This window comes from Gadus macrocephalus, chromosome 12 (assembly GCF_031168955.1).
Source record: "Gadus macrocephalus chromosome 12, ASM3116895v1".
Lineage (NCBI taxonomy): Eukaryota > Metazoa > Chordata > Actinopteri > Gadiformes > Gadidae > Gadus > Gadus macrocephalus.
This window is the reverse complement of record NC_082393.1, coordinates 12,266,157-12,283,500: the sequence shown is the minus strand read 5'-3', so window position 1 is coordinate 12,283,500 and position 17,344 is coordinate 12,266,157.

The window sequence follows — 17,344 nt, the reverse complement described above, 5'->3', positions numbered from 1 at the left end:
GGGGGGGGGAGACACGTTTGTAGGGGGGAGGCACGCTCGACAACGAGAGTTGGTTTTTATTGAACGCTCGACAACGAGAGTTGGTTTTTATTGAACGAGACTTCAACACGGAACAGCTGCACGAAACGATGGTCACGTCACTCTCGGTGACGGTGTCGACAACAATGAACACACGAACAATGTTAATAGAACAACACACAACCACATAACATCCCGAACCCATTAACCCCACTTAATCCTAACAACAAAACAAGTTAACAAAAGCCCCATTTGTCAACTGACAACCCCAATTCCCAGAATCCACCGCGCCTCCGGAACACGGAGATACAACATTAAACGCGTTTCTAATGACATTTCTAGCGAGAAATGTACATTTTCCTTACATAATCTTCAGTCAGTGAATGTGTATGATCTTTATTAATCTTTATTATCTGAATGGGAAATGCAATATTTTAGGACCGATTCACCGTTAAACGTGTTTCTAATAACATTTCTAGCGAGAAATATACTTTTTACTTGCATAATCTTCAGTCAGTGATTGTGTCTGATCTTTAGTTTTATAGTTATTAGGATTTGATCGGCTCGCTCGCATGTTTCAACGACGTCAGGTAGGTTGTTAGGAATAGGGACGCTGCTTTCGCTAAACTAGCAGCTCACGTGCTTCCTGCGTTTGTATTATTAAACTGTTACTTCATGTAACTTTTAATGATATCATCTTGTTAGAAACACGTATATCTGAGAGCCAACCCAGTCGCCAAAAGCATACGTTGACAGTGTACGTTTCGTGAACACTGGATTACGTCGCATTTCAACATAAAATAGCGTGTTATACACACACACGCACGCACGCACGCACACACACACACACACACACACACACACACACACACAAGCACACACACGCACACACACGCACAGACACACACAGACACAGACACACGACACACACACACACACACACACACACGCACACGGTGCATTTCACTGCTAAAATAACAACAGAATTCCCTCAAATATTATTACTAAAGAACCGTTTTCCAAAGAACGAAATGTAAACCAATGCATTCTGAATGGGAGTGTTTCTCCGATTTTTCCATGCTACACAGAACGAAATGTAAACCCATGCAAATAAAGACTTCATGGTCATAATAATTTCAATATCATTAATCTCCTGAGTGTGTTGGGTGGTATTCTATTTTTTTCAACGGGGCTGCATCCAGTCACTTGACCGTCATGGTTGCTATGGTGGTTGCTATCGACCGCCCCCTCTAATCCTTACATGGCTCTAAAAACCACGCGGCAAAGGAGCTGCCGTAAATTGTGTTGTTTTTGTCAGACACGATTGTTTAGGGGGGGGGGGGGAGGTAGGCTGTTGTTGACCGGGGAGGGGGGGGGGGGGACACGTTTGTTGAGGGGGGGACACGTTTGTTGAGGGGGGGGGGGGGGGGGGAGACACGTTTGTAGGGGGGGGGCACGCTCGACAACGAGAGTTGGTTTTTATTGAACGCTCGACAACGAGAGTTGGTTTTTATTGAACGAGACTTCAACACGGAACAGCTGCACGAAACGATGGTCACGTCACTCTCGGTGACGGTGTCGACAACAATGAACACACGAACAATGTTAATAGAACAACACACAACCACATAACATCCCGAACCCATTAACCCCACTTAATCCTAACAACAAAACAAGTTAACAAAAGCCCCATTTGTCAACTGACAACCCCAATTCCCAGAATCCACCGCGCCTCCGGAACACGGAGATACAACATTAAACGCGTTTCTAATGACATTTCTAGCGAGAAATGTACATTTTCCTTACATAATCTTCAGTCAGTGAATGTGTATGATCTTTATTAATCTTTATTATCTGAATGGGAAATGCAATATTTTAGGACCGATTCACCGTTAAACGTGTTTCTAATAACATTTCTAGCGAGAAATATACTTTTTACTTGCATAATCTTCAGTCAGTGATTGTGTCTGATCTTTAGTTTTATAGTTATTAGGATTTGATCGGCTCGCTCGCATGTTTCAACGACGTCAGGTAGGTTGTTAGGAATAGGGACGCTGCTTTCGCTAAACTAGCAGCTCACGTGCTTCCTGCGTTTGTATTATTAAACTGTTACTTCATGTAACTTTTAATGATATCATCTTGTTAGAAACACGTATATCTGAGAGCCAACCCAGTCGCCAAAAGCATACGTTGACAGTGTACGTTTCGTGAACACTGGATTACGTCGCATTTCAACATAAAATAGCGTGTTATACACACACACGCACGCACGCACGCACACACACACACACACACAAGCACACACACGCACACACACGCACAGACACACACAGACACAGACACACGACACACACACACACACACACACACACACGCACACGGTGCATTTCACTGCTAAAATAACAACAGAATTCCCTCAAATATTATTACTAAAGAACCGTTTTCCAAAGAACGAAATGTAAACCAATGCATTCTGAATGGGAGTGTTTCTCCGATTTTTCCATGCTACACAGAACGAAATGTAAACCCATGCAAATAAAGACTTCATGGTCATAATAATTTAAATATCATTAATCTCCTGAGTGTGTTGGGTGGTATTCTATTTTTTTCAACGGGGCTGCATCCAGTCACTTGACCGTCATGGTTGCTATGGTGGTTGCTATCGACCGCCCCCTCTAATCCTTACATGGCTCTAAAAACCACGCGGCAAAGGAGCTGCCGTAAATTGTGTTGTTTTTGTCGTAAACTGGGGTCCGACGGTTAAAAAATAGACAGATATTCCGAGGTATCCTTAAAAGGCAGCTTGGATGTTTTTATTTTCTGCAGTTTAGACTTCTTCTATAACCTATTTTTGAAAGCAAAACACCAAGTTCATTGATTTAACGAGGCAGGGTTATTTGAAACAATTTATTCAACAAATATTTGTGAGAGGTCATTCCTTCTCCTGAGTTTGCTTCCTATTTATGTCTAGTGTACACCCCTACTGTCCAAAAGCATCCCCCCCCCCCCCCCCTCCCCATATGGATTTGGAGAGTTGTTGCCACGTCCCAGTGGTGGAAGTATCATATAATATGAAAGAGGGCATTCAATTATACTGCAATGATCAATTAGGAGGCCGAAGCCCTAAAGTAAGTGATGCAATAGGTGACTGAGGCGAGAACATTTAAGTAAACTGTACCTTGGGGTCTCTTATATATCAAAGGGGGTTTCAAAGGACGCATATACGCTTCAACCTGTGGCTCCAGCCCTACAGGAAATGACTCAGCAAGTGCTCCATCTCGTTGCACCTGCACCCAGCGGCTCGCTTGCAAGATTTTGGCCTGAAGTTCTTCCCAGACCTATACCCTAACAGTCCAACATGCATATCTGAGAATCAGGCCTCTCTTCAATAATGACAAAATGTTATGAGGGAAATACAGATTCACTTTTTGTTATCTCATAAGCGGCGTGGTGCCGGCTCCTTTTGACCTTTTGACCCCAGACTTCAAAGACGTGGCCACAGGCCAGCTGTGTCTACACACATTAAGCCACAAATGTACACCTCCATCCCGCAAAAAATGGGGCCTAGAAACTAACCTCTGTCTTATGTACAGTGACTGTACTGTTGGAGGTCACGCCCCTTTTCCAGCCTTTTCGAGATAGCTAGGGATGCTAAAATGTTTACACACATTTCCCGGGGCCCCGAGAACGACATATCCAAGATTTGTAGTTCTAGCCCATAGAGAAAAAGAGTTTTCCCAAATGGACTGTCATTTGGACAAAGCCCCTTCAGAAGTGTTGCCTGCGAGACCTAATGGTTCAGAATGTGGTGGGAAAACAGTTTTTGAGATAGGAAGGTCCTACCGCCCTGAAATTTGAATACCATATTCTAGGGCCTAACTGGGACCCCCGCACCGAAACTTGGCCCGGTCGGACCCCGAGTGCAGGAAGGGGGGGCCTGGACTTTCATAATCTTCGCTCGGTGAATGTAAAGGATGTTTGGTCGGCTGTTATGACGAAGAATCATAATGTGAATGGGAATATTCTATTAATGTCTTGATATCATCTTTCGTCTCAACACTTCTGCTGCAGCCGCTTAAAGTCTCACTCCGAGAACCTTAAAATATGAATCAATCCATTAGAAGTATGAAAATATCTTCCTGGTCGTGCAACAGGGCAAACAAGGTGTCCTTTGACATCTACGTTTCGAGACGATTGCAACAGTGCCACACATGATCATATTTGAATATGTTTCGGGGTAGTAATTAGCTGTCGATTTTGGAGGCCTTTATCAATAATGACCAGCTATAGATTTGCTTCCCAATGGAGATTTTTGACAAATTACATGTTAATTAGCATCTACACGTTAAGCTGAGTCCAATGAGATCAAGCTCGCCCTCTTGCTACACCGAGATCATGTCCTAGACCTAGGTGTACCATGTAAAATACATGTTACTATTAGCTAGAGTGTCATGCTTGGTGTCATTGGACTCAGCTCAACGTGTAGATGCTAAATGACATGTCATTTGTCACAAATTTTTATCGGGAAGCAAATCAATAGCTGCTCATTATTGATTAAGGCCTCCAATTTCGACAGCTAATTACTACCATTAAACATGTTCGAATATGCTCATGTGTGGCACTGTTGCAATCGACTGGAAGCGTAGATGTTGAAGGACACCTTGTTTGTCCTCCTACGCCACCGGGAAGATATTTACATGCTTCTGATTGACTAATGAATTGATTCAGCTATTCCCCCAGAAGTCTGGGGTCAAAAGGTCAAAAGGAGACGGCACCAGCCCCGTTGAAAAAAATAGAATACCACCCAACACACTCAGGAGATTAATGATATTTAAATTATTATGACCATGAAGTCTTTATTTGCATTGGTTTACATTTCGTTCTTTGGAAAACGGTTCTTTAGTAATAATATTTGAGGGAATATTTTTTTGCGAAATGCACCGTGTGCATGTGTGTGTGTGTGTGTGTGTGTGTGTGTGTGTGTGTGTCTGTGTGTGTCTGTGCGTGCGTGTGCGTGTGTGTGCTTGTGTGTGTGTGCGTGCGTCCTCATCCTCATCCTCATCGTCATCCGCTTATCCGGGGTCGGGTCGCGGGGGGAGCAGCTCAAGCAGGGGGCCCCAGACTTCCCTTTCCCGGGCCACATTGACCAGCTCTGACGGGGGGATCCCGAGGCGTTCCCAGGCCAGTGTTGAGATATAATCTCTCCACCTAGTCCTGGGTCTTCCCCGAGGTCTCCTCCCCACTGGACATGCCTGAAACACCTCCCAAGGAAGGCGCCCAGTGGGCATCCTTACCAGATGCCCGAACCACCTCAGCTGACTCCTTTCTAAGTAAAGGAGCAGCGGCTCTAATCCGAGTTCCTCACGGATGGCTGAGCTTCTCACCCTATCCCTAAGGGAGACGCCAGCCACCCTTCTGAGAAAACTCATCTCGGCCGCTTGTACCCGCGATCTCGTCCTTTCGGTCATCACCCAGCCCTCATGACCATAGGTGAGGATAGGAACGAAGATCGACCGGTAGATCGAGAGCTTTGCCTTGCGGCTCAGCTCTCTTTTCGTTACAACGGTGCGGTAAAGCGAACGCAATACTGCTCCGATTCTCCGGCCAATCTCACGCTCCATAGTACCCTCACTCGCGAACAAGACCCCGAGGTACTTGAACTCCTTCACTTGGGCTAAGGACTCATTTCCTACCCGGAGTAAGCAATCCACCGGTTTCCTGCTAAGAGTCATGGCCTCAGATTTAGCGGTGCTGATCCTCATCCCAGCCGATTCACACTCGGCCGCCAGCCGATCAAGTGAGTGCTGAAGGTCACAGGCCGATGATCCAATGAGGACCACATCATCTGCAAAAAGCAGTGACGAGATCCTCAGACCACCGAACTGCAACCCCTCCCCACCACGACTACGCCTCGATATCCTGTCCATGTATATCACAAACAGGATTGGTGACAAGGCGCAGCCCTGGCGGAGACCAGCACCCACTGAGAACGAAACTGACTGGCTGCCGAGAACACGAACACAGCTCTCGCTTTGGGAGTACAAAGATTGGATGGCCCTGAGGATAGACCCCCTTACCCCATAGTCCCGCAGCACCTCCCACAGTTTCTCCCGGGGGACCCGGTCATACGCCTTCTCCAGATCCACAAAACACATGTAGACCGGATGGGCATACTCCCAGGCCCCCTCCAGGATCCTTGCGAGAGTGAAGAGCTGGTCCGTAGTTCCACATCCGGGGCGAAAACCGCATTGTTCCTCTTCAATCTGAGGTTCGACGATCGGCCGAACCCTCCTTTCCAGCACCTTGGAGTAGACTTTACCAGGGAGGCTGAGAAGTGTGAAACCCCGGTAATTGGCACACACTCTCTGGTCCCCCTTTTTGAACAGGGGAACCACCACCCCGGTTTGCCACTCCTTTGGCACTGTACCGTTTTATTTTCTGCAGTTTAGACTTCTTCTATAACCTATTTTTGAAAGCAAAACACCAAGTTCATTGATTTAACGAGGCAGGGTTATTTGAAACAATTTATTCAACAAATATTTGTGAGAGGTCATTCCTTCTCCTGAGTTTGCTTCCTATTTATGTCTAGTGTACACCCCTACTGTCCAAAAGCATCCCCCCCCCCCCCCCCTCCGCCCCTCTCTTTACCCGAGTGTCCAAAACATGCGGCCTCAGATCAGATGACACGATCACGAAATCGATCATCGATCTTCGGCCTAGGGTACTCTGGTACCAGGTACACTTATGAGCACCCTTATGTTCGAACATGGTGTTTGTTATGGATAATCCATGACTAGCACAGAAGTCCAATAACAAACGACCGCTCGGGTTTAGATCAGGGAGGCCGTTCCTCCCCACCACGCCTCTCCAGGTGTCTCCATCATCGTTGAAGTCTCCCAGCAGAACTACGGAGTCCCCTACTGGAGCCCCATACAGGACTCCATTCAGGGTCTCCAAGAAGGCCGAGTACTCTGAGCTGCTGTTTGGTGCATACGCACAAACAACAGTCAGAGTTTTCCCCCCTACAACCCTTAGGCGCAGGGAGGCGACCCTCTCGTCTACCGGGGTAAACTCCAACACCGCGGCGCTCAGCCGGGGATTTATGAGTATCCCCACACCCGCCCGGCGCCTCACGCCCTTGGCAACTCCGGAGAAGAATAGAGTCCAACCCTTATCCAGGAGTACGGTACCAGAGCTGAGACTGTGCGTGGAGGTAAGCCCCACCAGATCTAACTGATAGCGCTCCACCTCCCTCACAAGCTCCGGTTCCTTTCCCCACAGCGAGGTGACGTTCCACGTCCCCAGAGCCAGCTTCTGCCGCCCGGGTCTGGTCCGTCGAGACCCCTGACCTTCGCTGCCACCCATGTGGCTGCGCACCCGACCCCAACGGGTCTTCCCACAGGTGGTGGGCCCATGGGATGAAGAGAGGGGGGGTGCCACGTAGTTTGTTCGGGCTGTGCCCGACCGGGCTCCGTGGCAAACCCGGCCACCAGGCGCTCGCCATCGAGCCCTCCGTCTGGGCCTGGCTCCAGACGGGGGCCCCGGGCTTCCTCCGGGCCGGGTCACATCTCCTCTTTTTTCGTTATTCATTGGAGTTTTGTGAACCATTCTTAGTCTGGCCCCTCACCTGAGACCACTCTGCCATGAGAGACCCTACCAGGAGCACAAGGCTCCAGACAACACAGCTCTCAGGTTCACAGGGACACGCAAACCTCTCCACCACGATAAGGTGACGGTTCCAGGAGAGGGTGTGCGTGCGTGTGTGTGTATAACACGCTATTTTATGTTGAAATGCGACGTAATCCAGTGTTCACGAAACGTACACTGTCAACGTATGCTTTTGGCGACTGGGTTGGCTCTCAGATATACGAGTTTCTAACAAGTTGATATCATTAAAAGTTACATAAAGTAACGGTTTAATAACACAAACGCAGGAAGCACGTGAGCTGCTAGTTTAGCGAAAGCAGCGTCCCTATTCCTAACAACCTGACGTCGTTGAAACATGCGAGCGAGCCGATCAAATCCTAATAACTATAAAACTAAAGATCAGACACAATCACTGACTGAAGATTATGCAAGTAAAAAGTATATTTCTCGCTAGAAATGTTATTAGAAACACGTTTAACGGTGAATCGGTCCTAAAATATTGCATTTCCCATTCAGATAATAAAGATTAATAAAGATCATACACATTCACTGACTGAAGATTATGTAAGGAAAATGTACATTTCTCGCTAGAAATGTCATTAGAAACGCGTTTAATGTTGTATCTCTCCTAAAATATTGCATTTCCCATTCAGATAATAAAGATTAATATAGGCTACGCCGTGTTCCGGAGCCGCGGGGGATTCTGGGAATTGGGGTTGTCAGTTGACAAAAGGGGCTTTTGTTAACTTGTTTTGTTGTTAGGATTAAGTGGGGTTAATGGGTTCGGGGTGTTATGTGGTTGTGTGTTGTTCCATTGTTTGTGTGTTCATTGTTGTCGACACCGTCACCGAGAGTGACGTGACCATCGTTTCGTGCAGCTGTTCCGTGTTGAAGTCTCGTTCAATAAAAACCAACTCTCGTTGTTGAGCGTTCAATAAAAACCAACTCTCGTTGTCGAGCGTGCCCCCCCCCCCCCTACAATCGTGTCGTCGTCGTCCCCCTCAACAAACGTGTCTCCCCCCCCCCCCCCCCCCCCCCCGGTCAACAACAGTCTACCCCCCCCCCCCCCCCCCCCCCTAAACAATCGTGTCCACAATTTGCGGGACTCTCTAAATCGACGCCACTTCGACCTGGGCGGGACTTTACGTCTTACGTCACTCGCTATGGGTTTGCAAACTTTGCATGTGTGCGCGTAGCCGTTTGTCTCAGGGATCTGTGCACGAACTCCCTTGCACTACAGATTACGAGCGTCAGTGTCGTACGCGATGGAGGGTGGGTGACATTCCTACAGTCTGTGATGATAGGCTATATTTCTACAAATGACTTACTATTACTAGCGATTAGCATGACGAAACAACACGAACTAAGCTAACATTAGGCTATAGCCATACCAGATAACGCCATACCAGCTAACCCTAACTATTTATATTAAACTCTGAACCATTTTGCAACAGGCAACTGTGTGTTGGTGCGTCTTATTGCTTCCCACGCCTGCGTCTGCATCTTTCCCACTCCTGGCTAATAGTTTCAGCTTTTGTACTGTATATCAGAAATGATCACCCTGTACCACACTGCTGACTTGTTGATGTTTTGTGAGCACTCACGCATTTCTCTAGGTATCTTAAGTTTCCTACTGGAGTCATCAAAACTTTGGACTTTGTTAGTGTAAGAAATATTGTGTTGCAAAAACACTTTGTGTCTTACTGCTTTTGTACTGTATATCAGAAATGATCACCCTGTACCACACTGCTGACTTGTTGGTGTTTTGTGAGCACTCACGCATTTCTCTAGGTATCTTAATTTTCCTACTGGAGTCATCAAAACTTTGGAATTTGTTATTGTGAAATATTGTGTTGCAAAAACACTTTGTGTCTTACCCTTAGCGTTACCCTAACCTTAACCCCAGTAACATTTCTTCATCATAAACTACAAGTTACGCAAAATGGCATAGAAAAATCAAGTCGAATATGAAAGAAAAACGCTAGCTTCATTAAGGAATCGAACCCCTTATCCCCGCGTTAATGAGTTGTTCTCTGACCACTAACCCATCAGGTCTTAGTACATGCGATTCAAGAGTTAACCACTTGACAATCTTTAAACTTCGGTTGCCTAGAAATTGTAAAGACAGTGATGTGTGTACATTGTGCGAGCATCCGTCACTCGCGATGTGTGTGCAGTCCAAAATGAAAGAAAAACCTTGCATCACTAGGGAATCGAACCCCCAATCATCAGTTGGTCGTTGGTAACTGTAAACAAAGAGATCGCATTTTGTTTAACTGCTAACTAACAAACGGGTTTATGCGTTCACTGAACAAAGATTATGGAAATAAAAGACCACTTTTCCATCAGAAAAATCATCAGAACCGTTATTACCAACCCATAGACACTAAAGCCAAAACCTTTCTCACATGCACACCCATCGCGAGTGACGGCTATGCGCACACATGCACACCCATAGCGAGTGACGTAGGACGTAAAGTCCCGCCCAGGTCGAAGTGGCGTCGATTTAGAGAGTCCCACAATTTGCCGCGAAAGCCGTGAAACCCAAACCCCGAAAACCGCCTCCACAGCGGCACGCGTGGATACTGTAGGTATAACACGCTATTTTTTACGTTGAAATGCTACGTATCCAGTGTTCATGGAAACGTACACCGTCAACGTTTTTTCTTGGCGACTGGGTTGGCTCATGGGACCTATGAGACCGAAAAAAATGAATGGGAGTCAATGGAGAGAAAGTAATTATTTTCTGATCCCAGTCATTAAATGCCTTGGATTACACATATGTTGTTTGTGGATTTAAATGATAATTTTTCATGCAAAGAAAACTATAATATAGTGGGTAGGAGTCTGATACGGTTGGTTTTTGTGTGGGGCGCTTTGTGGACTACAACTCCCGCTACTCTCGACGCATATGATATACGTCACCACCACTCGCAAACAGATCCCGCAGTCGGGATCTCCCCATCATCTCCCCACTGGCATAGCTAAAACTCTCCACATGTCCAGATTTGTAGTGGTTTTCACCTCGATCAAGGCTTTTGTGCTCTCCTTGAAAGCAGGTGGTAAAATGCACCAAAGACACAGCCATGTTCCGACTGAGGGATCTGTTTGCGAGTGGTGGTGACGTATATCATACCGAGAACAAGTCTCACTCCGACCGTCATACCGTCTCACTCCGAGAACCTTAAAATATGAATCAATCCATTAGAAGTATGAAAATATCTTCCCGGAGGCGTAACGGGGCAAACAAGGTGTCCTTTGACATCTACGTTTCGAGGCGATTGCAACAGTGCCACATGATCATATTTGAATATGTTTCGGGGTAGTAATTAGCTGTCGATTTTGGAGGCCTTTATCAATAATGACCAGCTATAGATTTGCTTCCCGATGGAGATTTTTGACAAATTACATGTTATTTAGCATCTACACGTTAAGCTGAGTCCAATGAGATCAAGCTCGCCCTCTTGCCACACCGAGATCATGTCCTAGACCATATGTACCATGTAAAATACATGTTACCATTTGCTAGAGTGTCATGCTTGGTGTCATTGGACTCAGCTCAACGTGTAGATGCTAAATAACATGTCATTTGTCACAAATTTGTATCGGGAAGTAAATCAATAGCTGCTCATTATTGATTAAGGCCTCCAATTTTGACAGCTAATTACTACCATTAAACATGTTCGAATATGCTCTTGTGTGTCACCGTTGCAATCGCCTGGAAGCGTAGATGTTGAAGGACACCTTGTTCGCCCTCTTAGGCCACCGGGAAGATATTTACATACTTCTGATTGACTAATGAATTGATTCAGCTATTCCCTCAGAAGTCTGGGGTCAAAAGGTCAAAAGGAGCCGGCACCACGCCGCTCATGAGACAACAAAAGTTTATGTGTATTTCTCTCATAACTTTTTGTCATCATTAAAGAGAGGCCTGATTCTCAGATATGCAGGTTGGATGGCTACGGTGTAGGTCTGGGAAGAACTTCAGGCCAAAATCTTGCAAGCGAGCCGCTGGGTGAGGTGCAACGAGATGGAGCACTTGCTGAGTCATTTCCTGTAAGCCACAGGTTGAAGCGTATATGCAGATGTCTTGCTGACCCTTCAACCACCGATGTTGCTGACATGGAGGAGCATGAAGTCACTACTGACCACAACACTGACCACAGTTATTCCAGAGACACAGGCCCTGGCATTGTAGAACCATGCGTGAATCCATCCTGCCAGGCTACAACATTTGCATTGGAAAGTGAGTGTGCGCGGCTCCGAGCTGAGGTCAGTGAGTTAAGGGCCAGGGTAGAGGAGCGGTCCTTGAATGAGGAGGCATTCAGGGACAATGACACCATGGTGCAGGATCTAACAGGTCTTCCAACCTTCGCCAAATTAATAGTTTTGTTTAATTTTGTTCAGAAGTTTATAAAAGTTGGACAATCAATCACCCCATTCCAATGTTTGATCATAACATTAATGAGACTGAGGCTTAATGTGCCGCTTCACTTTTTAGCTTTTTTTTGGGGATTTTCTAAGTCAACTGCTGTCAGAGTGTTTAACAGCACATTAGATGTATTGTTTTTCAGATTATCAGAACTTATCGTATGGCCACCTCAAGAACAAATTCAAATTAGTCTCCCAATGTGTTTTCGCAATAACTTTAAAAACTGCACCTCCATAATTTATTGTTTTGAAATATTTATAGAAAAGCCAAAGGACCTGAGATGCCGTGCACAGACATACTCACGATATAAGCACCACAACACCGCAAAATTTCTGATCTCAATTACACCACAAGGTGTTATATCCTATGTGTCAAAAGGTTGGGGGGGTCGCACAAGCGACAAGCACATAACAGAAAATGTTGGATATCTTGATAATTTGTCACCAGGAGATGTCATTCTAGCTGATAGAGGTTTTAATGTTGAAGATACAATGGGTCTGTATTGTGCTCAGCTGAAAATACCGGCATTTACCAAAGGCAAGACACAGCTGCATCCACTGGAGCTAGAGGCAACAAGGGGACTGGCAGCTGTCAGGATCCATGTGGAGAGAGTCATTGGCCTGGTGAGGAATAAGTACGCTATTCTTCAGACCACCATCCCTCTGACACTCTGCCAAGCCGCTTCGCATGGACAGCCTACCTCCATCGACAAAATGGTGACAGTTTGCTGTGCTCTGTGTAATATTAGCCCATCAGTCATCCCTACAGAGTGGAGACGTGGTACAATTGTTTTCTCTGACTCTGAACTACATAGACCAACTACTATACATAGGTATATATATTTTTATTGTTCATTTATGTATGGATCGCATCTATTTGCCACATTACTACAAACACAATGGTTAAAAAAAGAATTTAATTCAATTGAATAAATCAAAAATATTTTTTTTTTCTGGATACCAAACTCATTTCTTTTTTGTTTGTTTTTTACATTCTACACATTTCCAACTCTTTGGCACCCTGCTCAGCTTCAGACATGACTTGTGGAACTTCTTTCGTTTGCATTGCTCAGAAGTGCAAGAATACCTTCTGCAGTCATGGTAAGGCAGAAACGTGGGTTGCTGACACAATCCCTGAGAGCGCAGCCATTTGCATTTAAAGGGCACTTTATTTCAAGCACACCAGTCCCATGACAATCACAGGTCACCACACCATCTGGCGATGCTCCTACCCATGGTAGGCCCGGGTTGATAATGTGCCCTGATGTTGTAATGCTGAAGTTCAAATGGAGATCTTGCATGGTCTTCAGGTATGACTCCCTGGCAGTTTCCTCATTTTGCAGACCCCATCTGTGAAAACATGAAAGACAGTAAGGATATTTTGAACTTTATGATAAACCAACTAGTCTACATTGTCCAATACACTGTTATATAAAACATCATTCCTGGAGTATAACCATGATGGAATTCCGAGAAAAAGGCCTGATTAACTTCTTGCTTTCTAAAATGTATACCTGGTTGCTTCTGTTGAAAAGTGTGAAGACTGGGGATAGCAAATTCTCTTTATCAGAGATGAAGAGTTCTTTGTCCTGGCTGCCTCACGAAATACTGATGCAGTAACTCTTCCTGCTCTCTGATCAAACCACACCCTGGACTTTCTCTGCTCTCTTGTCTTCTCCTCAACTACCAAACACTCCAAAAATAATCGAATCATCAAAAGGGTTTGAATGGTAATTATTATAATCATTACGTTATTATGATTGATGATAAAAGTGGAGCTTTTGTGTTATTTTCAATATCTTACCTGCTCCGGAGTGAGATGAAGCTCCTCAAAAATCCTAGCAGCCTCCTCCAGCAGTGAGGGCAAATCCATTTCAAGACAGGCGCTTGAGTACAGAGTAGGGAGAGGTGGTGGCAAATCCAACTGTACAGTCTTGGGAATGTATCTGACGGAATGGCCTTCAACAACTGACAAAATTTCACTTTTCTTAGGGATGGCCTCCTGGTTTTCACTGCTGTGGAGCTGTTCAAAAAACTACTTGAGCTCATCAGCGGATGGTTTCATTTGATGGTGGTCGTCTTGTTTTTTAGCCTTCTTCTTTTGAAATATGTTTGATAGCTCATCATACTTCACAAGTTTCTTGCCTGGGTCTTCCCATGCACATGCATTGTCTGTGCATGCCTGTCCCTCTCTGCGCTCATCAGCAGCCAGGAGTGAGAACATTAGTGCTGCTGCGTGGGAGCACACCTCTCCCAGTCCTGCCATACATGTGCAGTGTGCCATTACAACAGTCCCTTCCTCCTGCACAACTACCCATGGCCATGTGGGCTTAGTGTTAAGAGCCTATGAAGGACCTGTTAAGTGAAGAACAAACCGTTAAATAGTGAATATCTGTTCAAAAGTTAATTCTCCTAATATTGCTCTAATGGGTGACATAATGATAGCTGGAGTCATAGATCCTATCTAGTTCACAAATTAAATGACTTTCTTCTGTAAACCTTTTGCATAACTAAGAGATGAGATCTAACCAAAATAAGAAATTGCATTGTTTGTGCCAGTTTGCCATTTTATTTAACTTGAAGGTCTACTCCAAAGATAACTGTTAACTCAGGTATTGTATTGTATCCTTTGTGCTCTGCAGGTTCCAAAGAAACAGCATTGAACACAATTAGTTAATTTAGGGAAAGGAGACGATTGTACATTATGACATAACCTCAGCATTATGTGCGTCAGTTTGTTTGGAAATGTGCTTTGGACAGAGACGCATTCAGTAGTGCTGGGTACAATGAGGATGCGCTCTTTTATTCTCTTTACTGCAGGTAATGATAGGTTCTGAAAGATGGCATATCCATGTAGCTTACTAATGAATAAAATGCATACAAAAAACGATGACATATGACCCACTATGTTCTGCTCCATATAGGCCTACCCAATGTTGACAACGTCCCAGCCAAAGAGTATTGGTATTAATACCTCATTCATTGTCCAAAATAATCCATAATAATTCAAATCGGGTTATGTTGTGGGTACAAAATGAATCTTGACGAAAATCGTCCCAAGCGTCCCCGGCGAAATTATTGATCTGATCTGCTTGCAATGATTTAGAGGTTCAGCATGTTTTTTACCAAATATTTACACCATCGTAACCTTAGTTGTATGTATCTGGTACAGAATTTATTTATGCAAGGTAAAACCAGCCAAACAATAAGCTCAAATACAAATTACATGGTTTTGTTTAAGAATCCTCGTGACAAATTTCAGATGTTTCTGTGTAAGACAAAGTATTTTCTAGACTCCTTTAACGAAGCTACTAGTATACCGTATGGATATCTGCGTGTAGACTTTGAAACCACGACCCCAGACAATATGAGAACAGCAATTTTATCAGACCGAAAAGTTGTCTACCCCCCAGTTAGCAAAGTGAATAGCCATAGTCCATGATGTAGCGCATAAGCAGAAATCTAGGCATACCCAATCTAGGGGTATGGGGAGTGAGAGTTTGAGTCTGTGAACGTTTATGTGTTAAAAGGAGTGTTTTATCTATGATATGAAACACTATAGTTATCCGTATAATAACATGCCAAATGAGTATAGGGGGGAAAAGATGGGATGTATATACGACATATATTCGCTCATATATATGTATATTAAAGTGTGTAGTAGGTATGTAACCTATTTCGATGGCAGGCATTATGCATTATGGTGTAGGCCTATCTACCACCAGGACAGGCAACTGCTAACAGGATGTCTGACAACCCCGAGGTGGTCTGTGGTCAAGGGTCAATACCCAAGGCTGATTCACTGGCACTAGAGAAACGAAGATAGATAGATAGATAAGTTAGTTAGGGGGTGCAGGCAGGCAGGTAGGACCCAGATGCAGACGGTTTAGCGAGAACAGCACTTTATTTATGCCTAAAGGCTAAGGCAAGGAACCAGGGAACTCAGGTGACAACAGGGAACACGCAGGACGAACAACCACAATGACAGCACAAGGAACAAAGGAAAGACAAGGGCTTAAATAACAAACACAACGAGGAACAGCTGAGACACATTAGGGGAGGGAACAGTAATCAACACAGAGGAGAGAGAGAGAGAGAGAGAGAGAGAGAGAGAGAGAGAGAGAGAGAGAGAGAGAGAGAGAGAGAGAGAGAGAGAGAGAGAGAGAGAGAGAGAGAGAGAGAGAGAGAGAGTGTGTTACGGTACGGGTAACTGGGACCCAAGTGCAGGACGCAGGGAGGCGGAGACAGGGTAAAGGCAAAGGAATGTATTCGAAGAGCGTTCGGGAAGTCAGGCGGGCGGAGGTCTGGTAACGCCCGGGCTGGCAATCAGGTGGTCACGGGCTAGACGGTGGACGGGTAGTCAGGCAGGCGGGGGTCAGGAACCGGGAGGGCGATCGTGCTGGTGGGGGCTAGGCGAGGATCGGGTAGGCAGGCGGGGGGTCTGGAGCCGGGAGGGCGATCGTGCAGGTGGGGGCTAGGCGAGGATCGAGTAGTCGGGCAGGCGGAGGTCCGGTAGCGGGTAGACAGGCAGGTAGCGGGAGAACTAGAGAAGGGGCAAAGGGATTACTAGAGGGACAGGGTATTCGAGCAGGACTTGGTAATTGAGCGGGTAGGCGATACGAACTTGCTGGAAGTGTATGACGAACTGGCGCCGGCAGACTGGGGATCCCAGACTGAAATAGGGAACGTAGATTGCGGATTGCCGACAGGTGGGTTGAGGGAAGAGGAATCCGTTACGCCCTGCCGCCGCTAGAGGTGGGTGTTGGACCGTGTAGCGGGACGAGGCATAACAGACAGACGGACGGACGGACGGACGGACGGACGGACGTAAGCCTTCCACTACATAAGCCTTCTAGACCACTAAGATCTTCTGAGACCAATCTGTTAATTGGGAAACATGGGGAAAGCAGGATTTAGTTATTATACAACAAATAGCTGGAATAAACTCCCTGAGGATTTAAGACTTGACTCCAACTCTGACCACTTTTAAAACAAGGCTGAAGACTTTTATGTTTACTTTAGGTTTCTGCTAAATCTTAAGTACATTGCACTTTCTTTAAATAAAAGCCTTTTTAACTTAACCTTTTATTATCTACTTTTCTTTCTAAAATGCTTTTTAGCTTTAGCTTTTACGTTCTATCTATTTTAATAAATTTCTGCATATGTGTTCTTTTCTAGTAATTAATTTTAGTGTATGACAATGTTTGTATGTGAAGCACTACTAGTACTACTAGTCTACTGTGTGTGA